The sequence below is a fragment of the Abramis brama genome (assembly GCF_963993115.1).
Source record: "Abramis brama genome assembly, chromosome: 9".
Taxonomy (NCBI): Eukaryota; Metazoa; Chordata; class Actinopteri; order Cypriniformes; family Leuciscidae; genus Abramis; species Abramis brama.
The window spans coordinates 1,322,501-1,334,555 of record NC_139971.1 but is presented as its reverse complement, the minus strand read 5'-3'; positions in this window follow the sequence as shown (position 1 = coordinate 1,334,555).

Here is a 12,055-nt window from a genome sequence, read left to right as displayed (position 1 = left end):
ACAACTGAAAACTGACACTTGGAGAGTTTTACATAAATGGCCACAAGGTGGGACTCTTTCCACAGTCTTACAGACAGTGAACGGAGATTATACACCCTTGACACCAGTAGGCTTTTGTCTGAAAGCATTAACGAACTGAGTACAATGTGCTTATTGTTATTACCCACTATAGCTATCATTACCAAAATACAAAGAAAGAGTGATTAATGATTATCCTAGAAATATGTCACTACATCAGAGTGTGAGCCAAGTAAATTAACTATATTGTATCTTTTAAGACTAGTGTTGCTGACCGAGTCCACTTGGTCTGGTCCTCAAGTACAGTATTTGTTCTCTCTCTGGAGTAATAGTTATTGTAGAGTGGTATATAAGTGAATACAAATACAACGTAAAGGTCCCTTTAAAAAAAAAACTGATTTTAAAAGTACATTTTCACATACTTAAAAAAACAGTACTGAACATTATAATAATTTACTTTGAAAGAACATAATTAAGTGTGAACTGAAAGTAATGTTTTTAGACACTTGATTGCATGTTATTGACAATTAAATGCAAATGTATTATAGTTTATATTAAATGCAATCGGCAAGGTGTTTTTTAGGACTTTTGTACATATTTATATGCAAATTCATAATTGCTTCTAGTCTTTGAAATAGGGTTAAAGTGTACTGTTGAATGTACTGACAAGCATTTATGGTAAACTGAAATATACTTTACTTTTTTATTGATACTTGCGTGTCATGCAATTTAGTACATTTCAAATATATTTACTGTAAATGTAATATTGAAGAACACACTACAGTTAAAGGTACACTACATAACTACATTCAAACAAAATTGCATGCATTTTGCAGAAGAACATGGTTCTTTCTCATAACAAAGAAGAGATGGAGATTATACTACTGCTCATAAAACATTTAGGCTTCAGAGATATAACCAGTTTAGATGGAAAGGATCTCAAGCTGACTACTGTAGTGTTATCAACCATAATGAAACGACCCTTCACAATAGATGCTTTGCAGTGAACTCTGTTAGAGAGATACATATGGCAGTTTATCTGTTCAATACAATACCTTACTCCCCTGTGGAGTAATAAAAACACATCAGTTACAACATTTCAAAGCGCTTAAATCTCACCAGCTCCGAAAAGCCAAGCTAATGTTGATTTTTTTTTTTATTACGAGCTCTGTCTCGTTCTCTTTTCTCCAGCAGACTCTCTACCAGACTTGTTTGTTTAAAACGAGTGATTCCCCGGAGAAACCATTGCGTCAGTGTACTTCTTTAAAGTCAGACAAAAGATTATTAAAACAAAGATACTTTAAAGTAAACTTTGTGTAAAGTAAAAGCGTGCTTCAGTGTGTTAAAAAACAGTCATGAAAGAGTGCTCTTTAAGACACCCTTAAGTAGCCCTTTATTTCATTACTCTGTAATACACTCATTAAGGCTACATATTATCAAAGCAATCTTTATGAAGAAAGATAAGATATATGGCAGTGAAACCGCAGTGGTCCACATTACCTCTCACTAAGCAGAACTCTGATCTTTTGCCCTGTGGTTTTCTTACTCTCTCTTGGGCTACCTCTAATGTGATGACATCTATGCCCTGTGAAAACTATTATCTCGGTGTTGCACAGCTAGGAGAGTGGATCATTAGTAATCAGTTTCTTCATGAAGAAAGAGCTCTGCTGATACCAGGATAGATGCAGGGTAAAGGGAAAGTCCACTGATTAGAGACAGTGGAAAAACACTCTGGCGTTGCAGTACTGAATCAGCCCACTAGGGCACTACAGTAGCCGTGACTGTGGCGTATCTGTGAAGATGATGTAACGAGTCTGCAGTAAATCCACACCTAGTGCAAGTCTCATTATAAATCTGATGTCTGCGCCCTCAGCGGCCTGAGACGCTGCAAACTTTTCACCTCATAAATTAGACTCGAGATAAGTGGTTCAATACCTGCCCTCCTGCTTAGAGACTGTAAGATGGCGTTTAGCCTGTCTGAGCCACTCCACTGAATAGGCACCACTGGCAAGAGTTTGATTTACAGAGATCTGTTAGAGAGTGCAGAAACGTCCTTAGTGAATGAGAAAAACAACGGCTGCATCCGAAATCGCATAATTCCCCACTATATAGTAGGCGAAAAACAGTATGTGACAAAAGTAGTATGTCTGAATTCACAGCACTCATAAAAGAGTAGGCAATAAGAACCTGGATGATCTACAGCTTCCGATGAGATTCTGAAGTGTGGATAAGATGAACACTTTACTGTCCCATGAGGCCACGGGGAGGATTTGTGAATGACAGTCAAGCGACACAACTGATGCTGGAAGGTCACATGATAATGACATCATGACTAATGTACGTCCAGATAGGCCTATTTCACAAAAATGGCCGCCGAGACCGGAAGTAGGGTAAACTCTTTTCCGGTGAAAGCACTAGCAGTAGCAGTCGGAGGACAAATGCGGAGACTAAAAGCGGCCAGTCCTGTTGCGTACCTTTTTATGTTTGCACTCATAGAAGAAACAACCCTATTTATAATTGCACAGCTTTTCTTGTGACGAAATGTTGAAAAAGCGCTGGATTTGGGCTACACCGAGAGAAGAGGGGCACTTTTTTGTGTGTTATGCACTTCACGGAGGATGAAGTCCGTGTAACTTACGAGTCTACGAGAGTCCGGTCGTAGATATCTTACACCGCAGGCCGTGCTTTGCAGGTTTTCATGGAACAACTGGGAAGAAGTTAAATCACGCCAGACACAGACGGCAAAAAGACGTGTCTGTGGTGTGAAGGAGGAAGCAGGTGTTGAAAATGGAGTGTTGATGCCGGTTCGGGAGTGATGCCCTGACAAAACATGTTTATATTGCACTTGATTGTTATCTGATTTGCACGTCATGCACTTTTATTTATTATTATTAACTGTTGGCAAATTAAAATTGTTTGTAGAAGTTGTTTTCTGTAACTTTCTTAAAAATGAGTGAACACGGAGCAGTTTTTCCGTGAGCGGGACTGGAAAACCCGGAGTGGATCAGGAGCGGAGTGATAACAGAACGCTTAGAGTGGAGAGAGGAACGTGCTTTTGCTCCACTCCAGGCTTTGATCACATCCCCCTAAGCAGGGGGAATAGCCTCGTCTTTCCCATTCAAACTAAAATTAACACATTACACTATTTGAGAAATTTAAGCATATTTACAGCATTAAAATTATGAACAGTGAATTTAAGATATAAGGACAGGGGGGAACCCTGATATTGACGGAAATCCGTCGTATAACGTTACTCTCGTAGCGACTGAGTAGCAACTTTAATCCCTGTATATATTATGAACTATTTTTTACAGTCTATGATTATGAAGTGTATTATTGAATATAAAATTACATACATTATGATATATTAGTAAATATATGTCTCACATTTTTAAATATATGAAAATTCTTTATGTATTATTCAATATATTGTAATATAATTTTGTAACATCAGTGTAATATCACTCACTTCATTCATGTTTTTAGTCTAACCATTTTTTAATTATTTGCCTTAATTTCATTATTAGACCTACTAGCAACGTTAGGTCAAATTCACTGTAAAGATGTACAATTCTTAGTTTCATTCATGGTGGTTTTCAGCTCCCTGAAAACTATCAACAAAACGGACAACATCTGCTATTCTTACTTTTGTCAGATATATTAATGACAGAGAAAACAAGCTGTTCACAGTCCATTTTGAGAATGAATGGCGATCGTAGCGGGCGGCAGCGCGACCGGAAGTATCGCTACCCTACTTACGGTCTCGGTCGCCATTTTGTGAAATAGGCCTATTACTTTCATAGGCTACTATAGAACATACTTTTTAGCGGCGCAACTAGGGACGCACCGATAAAAATGCTCCTATACCAACAACCGATACCATGCAGCGCGTGTGTCCAGACAAAGAAACAATGACAACAGAGAGTATATAATGGGGATAAAAAAGAAGGCTGTCTATTAAATATATTAACTAAATATAGGAACACCTTTAGCTGTGGTGCACGAGCTCATAAGAGAAAAACGCGAGCGCGCAGTGACAGTCGAGCTAGCACATCACTTTTTTACAGAAGTCAGTGGAAAATTTGTAATTCAGTCGGATGTCAATGGCAAAGAAAGTAAAACGAGACATGTAGCTTATTATTAACGTTAACTGACACGAGAGAGAGAGAGAGAGAGAGAGAATGCTCTTGATTGCTGATCGTTCACTCAGCACGTTATTTTGATTAAAAACTAAAGTGTTTATGTAAGTAAAACATGAACTGTTACCTGATGTATGTAAATTGAGTGGTTCCAAGTTCAAGAAGTTCCATGAACGTAAACATCCAAAGCGCGCCCCCTGAAGACCAGCATGCAAATACTGAATTGAATTGTCTTTCATGTCTTGCGCTTGTACGGACGAATTCACAAAATTATGTAAAAACGTCTGTCTTGGCGAGTATCCTAGTAAACAAAGTCGGCTATAGAGACAGAGCGCAACGCGTCATAATCTGAAGACCACGCCTACCGGGGGGAAAACAGTCCAACGGTCTCCATTGACTTTGCATTGCGAGAGGCTGCCTCCTTGTCATTTCTTACTTCTAACAAAAGACAGAATAATGCCTAAAAGCTGCTATGTGACAAGGTGTACAGCAAACAAGCTAAGAAACCCAGAAATAAGTTTTCATAAGCTGTCGACCACAAAAAACGAGCGTTTGAGGACATAAAGGTGGATACAGGCTGGAACGAATGGGTAAATTGTGGGATCCTGACACTCATTATGCACTAAAAATACACTACGTGTGCAGTAAGTTAAACATTTGGTCACTGGTGAGTCAAATATCCAAATGTCAGTTTTATATATTATATTTCTGTAAGATAAACTATCCTGTGTTGGCGATTAAGCCCAATTTATACTTCTGCGTCGAACTCACACCGTAGCTACGTCCAGGGACGTCACTAGGTTTGGAAGACAGGGGGGGCTTAGCCCCCAGGGTATTTGTAATTTGCGTTTATAGAAAATCTTACAGTGAATTTGAGTAAAAAACAACTATGTATATGTTTAGCTGTATTTGTCTCTTCAACCCTGTTACCATCTTCAACCCTGTTACCCTAGTCTCAACCCCGTCACACCTATATATATATATATATATATATATATATATATATATATATATATATATTTATTTATTTTTTAAGTTTATGAATAGGCCTATGTAATTTAATGTTTGTTGAACTTAGTCAGAAATGTTCAAAGCAATCATAAGAATACTGATTTTAGTTCAAATTCTGAAGTTAAGCCACTTTGATCAAAAATGATAGGGTTGCTGTCACAAAAAGTGCCCATTTCAGGCTTTATAGCATAAGTGTAAAATAATATGTAAATTTTATGGTGCATGGTACAATTTCTGGTAAGCTACGCTTTTTTATTATTTCAATTCAATTATTGTAATTTGATTTAATATTGACTCATTTGGATAAATATTAGGTAGGCTACATAGGCGTTATTTTTTCTCAAGATAAAAACTCACCCAATGCTGTAAACATACAGACAGCCCTATCAGCTGGTAGTATTATTTAAGGTTAAAAATAACTCAAATTAAATATAATGCGTTTTTTTATTATAATAACAACAACTTTATTTAATTATATAAGTAAAAAATATAATAAATATGTAATATAGAACACATATTTAGCAAAATACTCTCTATAGCTCTTTTTTTCTTGCCAACTTGCTAGCCTATATTATGTTCATTAAATGGCTTTCCTGAGGTAAATGTGACATAATTGTTCTCCAGCTATGTTATTGAGCTCTTCACGCTGATAAAAAACACTGATTGATCGATATTATGTATGAGGAATATACATTTCGGTAAGTTGTAGCCAACTACTGTATCTTTCAACAGTGTTCGTGTTTTTTTACTATTAGCTATTAGAGATGATCGGTTCACGTGCCGCTGGGATCTGTCGCGTAACATTTACAAGCGCCAAAACAGTATTTATTGTTTGAATTTCGTAATAAAATTGACAGAATCTGAGAGTTGAGATTCTTTTATATCATAAAGTAACCTGCTCTGTCTAGTCTGTCGGTCTCCGTGTCCTCTTTGCTTCGCGATTTTTCTGTGCGTGAGTAACGTTAAATGGATGTGTGGCGTGAGAGCGTGTGAAAAGTGTCAATTGCGTGTGTCTTGGAGAGCGGGGAGAGTTGGCAGGTCCAACTTCCGACTTTTCGGCTATTTTTTGTAGCTGGATATATCATTTGTTGCGTCTAAATATGAATGAGGATACGGTTATTGATAAATCGAATTGTTATTGTTGTTCTTATTATCATTTAGGGGGGCTTAGGAACATTTTGGGGTAGCTTCAGCCCCCCTAAAATAGGCCTAACGACGTCCCTGGCTACGTCGTAGGCTGTGTGTAGCGCGCGTACCCTGACGTGCACCTCTCCAAAAATGTAACAACGAGTCAACTCTACGCAGACGCAAGCGCTGTGATTGGTCTGCTAGGACCGCTCCCTCGGGTTTCACATGCTCCCTCTGCGCGCGTCAACGCGGACAACGACGCAGAAGTATAAATGAAAACCAACGCGTTGCCTACAGCGTAGAGGCTCCGGCGTAGGTCCGACGCAGAAGTATAAATCAGCCTTTACGGTCTCCTCCAGCGGGCGTACGTTAGTTCTCAGAGGAATGAGACACGTGACGCTCTGTCTAAACTGCCTGTATCCACTTTTATGTCCTTAACACTCGTTTTTTGGGGTCGAGAGCTAATAAAACGTATTTCTGGGTTTCTTAGCTTGTTTGCTGTACACCTTGTCACACAGCAGCTTTTAGGCATTTTTCTGTCTTTTGTTAGAAGCAAGAAATGACAAGGAGGCAGCCTCTCGCAATGCAAAGTCAATGGAGACGTTTTGATTGTTTTCCCCCCCGGGTGTGGGCGTGGCCTAAATACGCTCTGTCTCTATATCTCATATTCAAATGAGGTCAGTGCATTCGGTCTTAAAGGGGCAGTAGTCTAATAAACCTGCTGCTGTGTTTTAATGTTAATCAAACAAAGGACAAAGAAATTACTCACTGCTCTTGACTAAATAGGCTACCCTTTGTAACTTTTCAAAAAGATCCATTTATATTTATTTGTACAGTAATGAATATGCAGTAGTTTTTGTTTTAGTATCAAAATTGACAAAGCATGGAGTTAGTAGATTAACGTTGGAGGATTAGAACTTGAAAAACAGAGTGTACTGACGTCTTTCCGCGGTTAAAACAACATTCCTTCTGATGTTCATTCATGTTTATTTGATGCTATGAATTAACTAGAAGGAAGAGATGATCTGTTCACGAGCAGCTTTACCTGAGCGATCTGTTTAGACACATTAAAGAGCCACAAAACGTTATTTGTTGTTTAAATTTCTTTAAAAAATTACCAAATTTGAAAGTTGAGACTGTTTCATATCCAAAGTAACCTGGTCTGTCCTGCCTGTCAGTGTGTGTGTCCTCTCTGCTCACTGTGTGAGAACATGTGTGGCGTGAGAGGCGTGGCTTGTCACGTTAGCAACAGTAACTAAAGGGGGCGGGTCTTTGCAAATGGTCAATTTGAACTGTACATGACCAATACATTTAAAAATTACAAATGCAGTGAAAATACAGGTATCGGTATGGGACTCGTTCTGGAAAAAGTGGTGTCAGTGCATCCCTAGTCGCAAGCCTCTACAGTGCGAGTAAATGTAAATCACTCGCATATGCGATTAAATCTTCACTCTGGGCGACTAAATAATGTCTATCATTAGCCATTGGCTAATCAATTCTTAGATTTTTTGTTTTTGTTTCTCACAGACATGCAAAGAGAGCGAGAAAGAGAGCGAGAGAGAGAGAGAGAGAGAGAGAGAGAGTCTTACATACCATGCAGAATCGACACGCTATATGTAAACGATAGGCTATTCTTTGTTGTATTTTCATGTCAAAATAATGCAGTTAATTTGGAATTATTCGTCTTTTAAGAACAAGCAGAAGATATGCCGGTTTCTCTGGTTGTGGGCGGAACTAATGCGCAAACGGCTAAATCTCATTGGCTGGAGCTCGTCTATTACCATCCCTGTTTTGATTTCAGCAAATCAGTTCAAGCGAATGCTGACAACGTGATTAATATTCATGAACCCAGCAGCTCATCAATCCTCAGTGCGTTGTATATTGTTATTAGTAGTAGAATTAGTAGTAATCTTTTAATAATAATTACTATTATCTTGTTTTTGTACAGAAACACTGAATGACCAACAATATCTTAAGCACCACCACCAGTCCTAAGTTAAAGGGGTGGTATAATGCCCTTTCACAAGATGTAAAATAAGTCTCTGATGTCCCCAGAGTGTGTGTGTGAAGTTTTAGCTCAAAATACCCCACAGATATTTTTATATAGCATGTTAAAATTATCACTGCATTAGTTACTGCATTAACTGGAACTAATGGGACCTTACTGTAAAGTGTTGATAAAAACGTAGTAAAAAGTGCTGTTCATTGTTAGTTGATGATACCTAATGCATTAACTAATGTTACAGTTTTTCCAATTGCTAACATACAATTTTGCAAACTAGGCTGGTTTTATTAAAATACTTAACACAATTCACAAAACCACACACCCAAACTGCAAAATGAAGCACTGCAACCAAAACTACACATAGCATTAATAAAATCAAACCTTTGCACGAGATGGCACTTCATTCATATTAGCAGATTTGTGTCTGACCAACTACACACTGTTGGGCGTAATGAAGAGCACTCTCATCTTCAGTATGCTTTGCCATGATACTAAAATAGTTCAAATTGTAGACAATTCTTCTGATTGTTCACATGCACAGAAATATTTGCAGAGACACACACATGCTGTTCAAACATTTATTTATTTATTTTTCACCAAACAAGTCAGTGCAACATATGCACAGCAGAAATATTTACACTGGACTGAACACAAATATGCTCACAGAAAACAGTAAACTGAAAAAGACTGAAGTGTTAACAGTTAAGAATTGAGGAGTTTGGTCAGGTGACACATGTATCGGCCAATCAGATCATGTCATTTTGAATGGCAGTGTTTTGAAATGGCAATCATGTGACTTTATGTCAGATTGTTGTGTGTTACGCGTGTTCAGTGCGTTTAAAAAGTGCCATTTTGAATTGTAAAATGTGTGTAAAGCAGAAAATGTGTTTAGACTTTTGGAGAGTTGAGAAGAGGTTTTGCTCTGTGTGTGTCAGTGTAAATAACTGTGCTGTGCGTGTCAGTTTAGTGTGTTAGCAACTGGAAAAAACTGTAATGAACTGAACCTTAGGTAAAGTGTTGCCCTTCTTAAGGACAGTAGTTAAGTAAAACACACTGTTATTATGATCTCTTCTACTTTTTAAAGAGATTCTGCAGGAGAGTTATGAACTGCAGAGGAATCTCTCTCTCCGCTCTCAGACTGTTTCCGGATCCTAATACAGTAAAGCAAACACTGCTGGGCCAAAGTGCACGGTGTGTGACGTGAGTGTATTACTGTAAGAAGTCTTTATAGTCCTGAGTTAACAATTGACTGATCTGCAGCTGTGTGTGTGTGTGTGTGTGTGTGTGTGTGTGTGTGTGTGTGTGTGTGTGTGTGTGTGTGTGTGTGTCCATGTTTGGGTCGTCCCTCTGCTGGTCAATTTCTGTGCTATTTCCTGTCCGCCTCTGACCCAAACACACACACACACACACATGCGTGTGTGAACGATACGCAGCAGCTTAAAAATGTTCCCACAAGCAAACATTCTCTTTCTGAAGAGGTCTAATCACAAACACTATTGTAAAGATTAATGATGTGTAGATTCAGTCTAAAGTTAATGATGCTGAATGCTTAAGAACTTTAATTCAGTATAGAATTTGTCATAACAAATATCTCAGAACGGAAGGGATATATCTGTGTGTGTGTGTGTGTGTGTGTGTGTGTGTGTGTGTGTGTGAGAGAGAGAGAGAAACACTATCACACCTTATTTGGCCTGGAAATTCATTGTCTCGCACACAGTCACCTTCGATTTCTTTCAGGACTTTATATTTTTATTACAGAAAGGTTTGATCTGAGTGACCAAGCAAATGTTGAACTAGTAGAGAGATGAAGAATGACTGTCTAACATCATAGACTAGTTGATTATTATTTATACAAAGGCATTTTACTTTTTAATATTTTTATTATTATCAATAATTTTAATTATTGTCAGTTTAATTTTAATTAATTACATCAACAGTTTTTTTAATTACTGAAGAATATGTAAAAGTATTTGGGGTAAAATTAGGGACTTTTTCATTTGTTGACGTTAGATTCACATGGTCAATATGAAATATTATGTTGGGTGTTCATCACAAAATTTATAATGAAACTATATAAAAATATGATATTAATCATATAATATATAATTTGTTGTTACTGTGAAGTCATTAAATTACTGAGATCTCTCTCAAGCAAGAAGCTTTCATGTGATTATTTTTAAAAATAAGTTAATGCAAATTTTTTATTTAATCAAACTCTGTATTTTTAAAATGAGCAAATTTATATGACATTTATAAACATAATGTGGTAAAATCTTTGTTGAAGTGATTGTTTTGAACTGGAATTAATAAAGGTGTTATAAAGCATAAATGAAATGCATTATGTGTTAAAAATGCATTATAAATGTGTTCATAATGCACGTTATAAACCGTTATGACTGTTCATTAATAATTGCAACCTGAAATACATGAATGAATAGAGAAGTATTATAAGACTTTAAGTAAATTTAGTTAAAGTAATTTGTTTTGCATAACAAAGCATTTGTATCAATACTGCCACCTTATACATTAATATGATTTTTAAACTAAATAAGCTAGTTTTATGATTTCTTTTCCCACAAAATGTGTTTCTGACGCTAGTGTCCTGAAGTCCTGAGTGAACATTATTATGAGGAGATTTTGGGTCAGCAATACTCTCTCTCTCACGGCAGGCAGTTTCTCCCAGTGGACTGTGGATTCCTAATGGAAAAAATAAAAAGGTGGAGTAAAATATATTCATGCCGGTTGTGGTGGAGGGAAATCAATCCTCGGCTCCGGGAGAGAGAGAGATAAGCCCATTAGGACACATGCTGTGAAACTCAGCGTTTTTACCCTGAGTAAAACGCTTTAATGTGCACCATTAACTCATGCATCTGAATATTACATGCTTCCTGCTGTCAGACGGTCATCAAGCACACACTTCATGCAGTCTTCACGTCACTCACAGCGGTTTGGGTTGCACCACACATGAAACTAAAGATGAGACCTTTTGACGTAAGATGTTTGTGTGCACAACATTGAGCAGAACCCATATATATATGCATGTAACAGTTAAATATTATGATCTGGAGTCTCTTACTCATAGACTGTAAAATAAATATGGATGTAGTGTCCGTGACTTGTTTCTGAAGAGCATTTTTGAAGCCTAAAGTGGGCGGAGCCGGTTGTCGCCATCTTGGCAGCATCACTCCCGTATAACAGAGAATGGGCAAAGAGGCGGGACGTGGGTGGAGCCAAGGAGTCTGGCTGCTGAGACCACGCCCCCTAGCTCGATGTTAGCGAGTTAGCTTAGGCTAAGGAGCTATATGCTGATTTATGAAATAATCACGAAAAAAGCTCAACACGGCAGAGATGGCAAGTTCAGCAGCTGGGATTAGCTGAGGTGACGTGACGCTAACAGCAGACAACCGGCTAGTAGTGACATCAGCGGCAATCCACCTGTCACTCAAGTGGCCACGCCCTTAATTATGCAGCACTTTACGGCTTAATAAAATTTAAATGGATGAGTTATACAAAAATTCACCCCCTCACAGTCGTCATGAGGGCAAAATTAGCTTATAGACCAAAACCACTTTTTGCCCCAGGCTGTAAACATGTTTTATTCTGCTGTAAAGTTGGACATTTTAACATGGAGGATATACAGATCTGACTCACCTTTGCATCCAGCCTCCAGTGGCCAGTCGATGAATCGCAGTTTAAGTCAGAGTCTCTCTCAGTTTAAGAGAGAAACCCGGAGGTTGCCGTAGTTATTTATCAA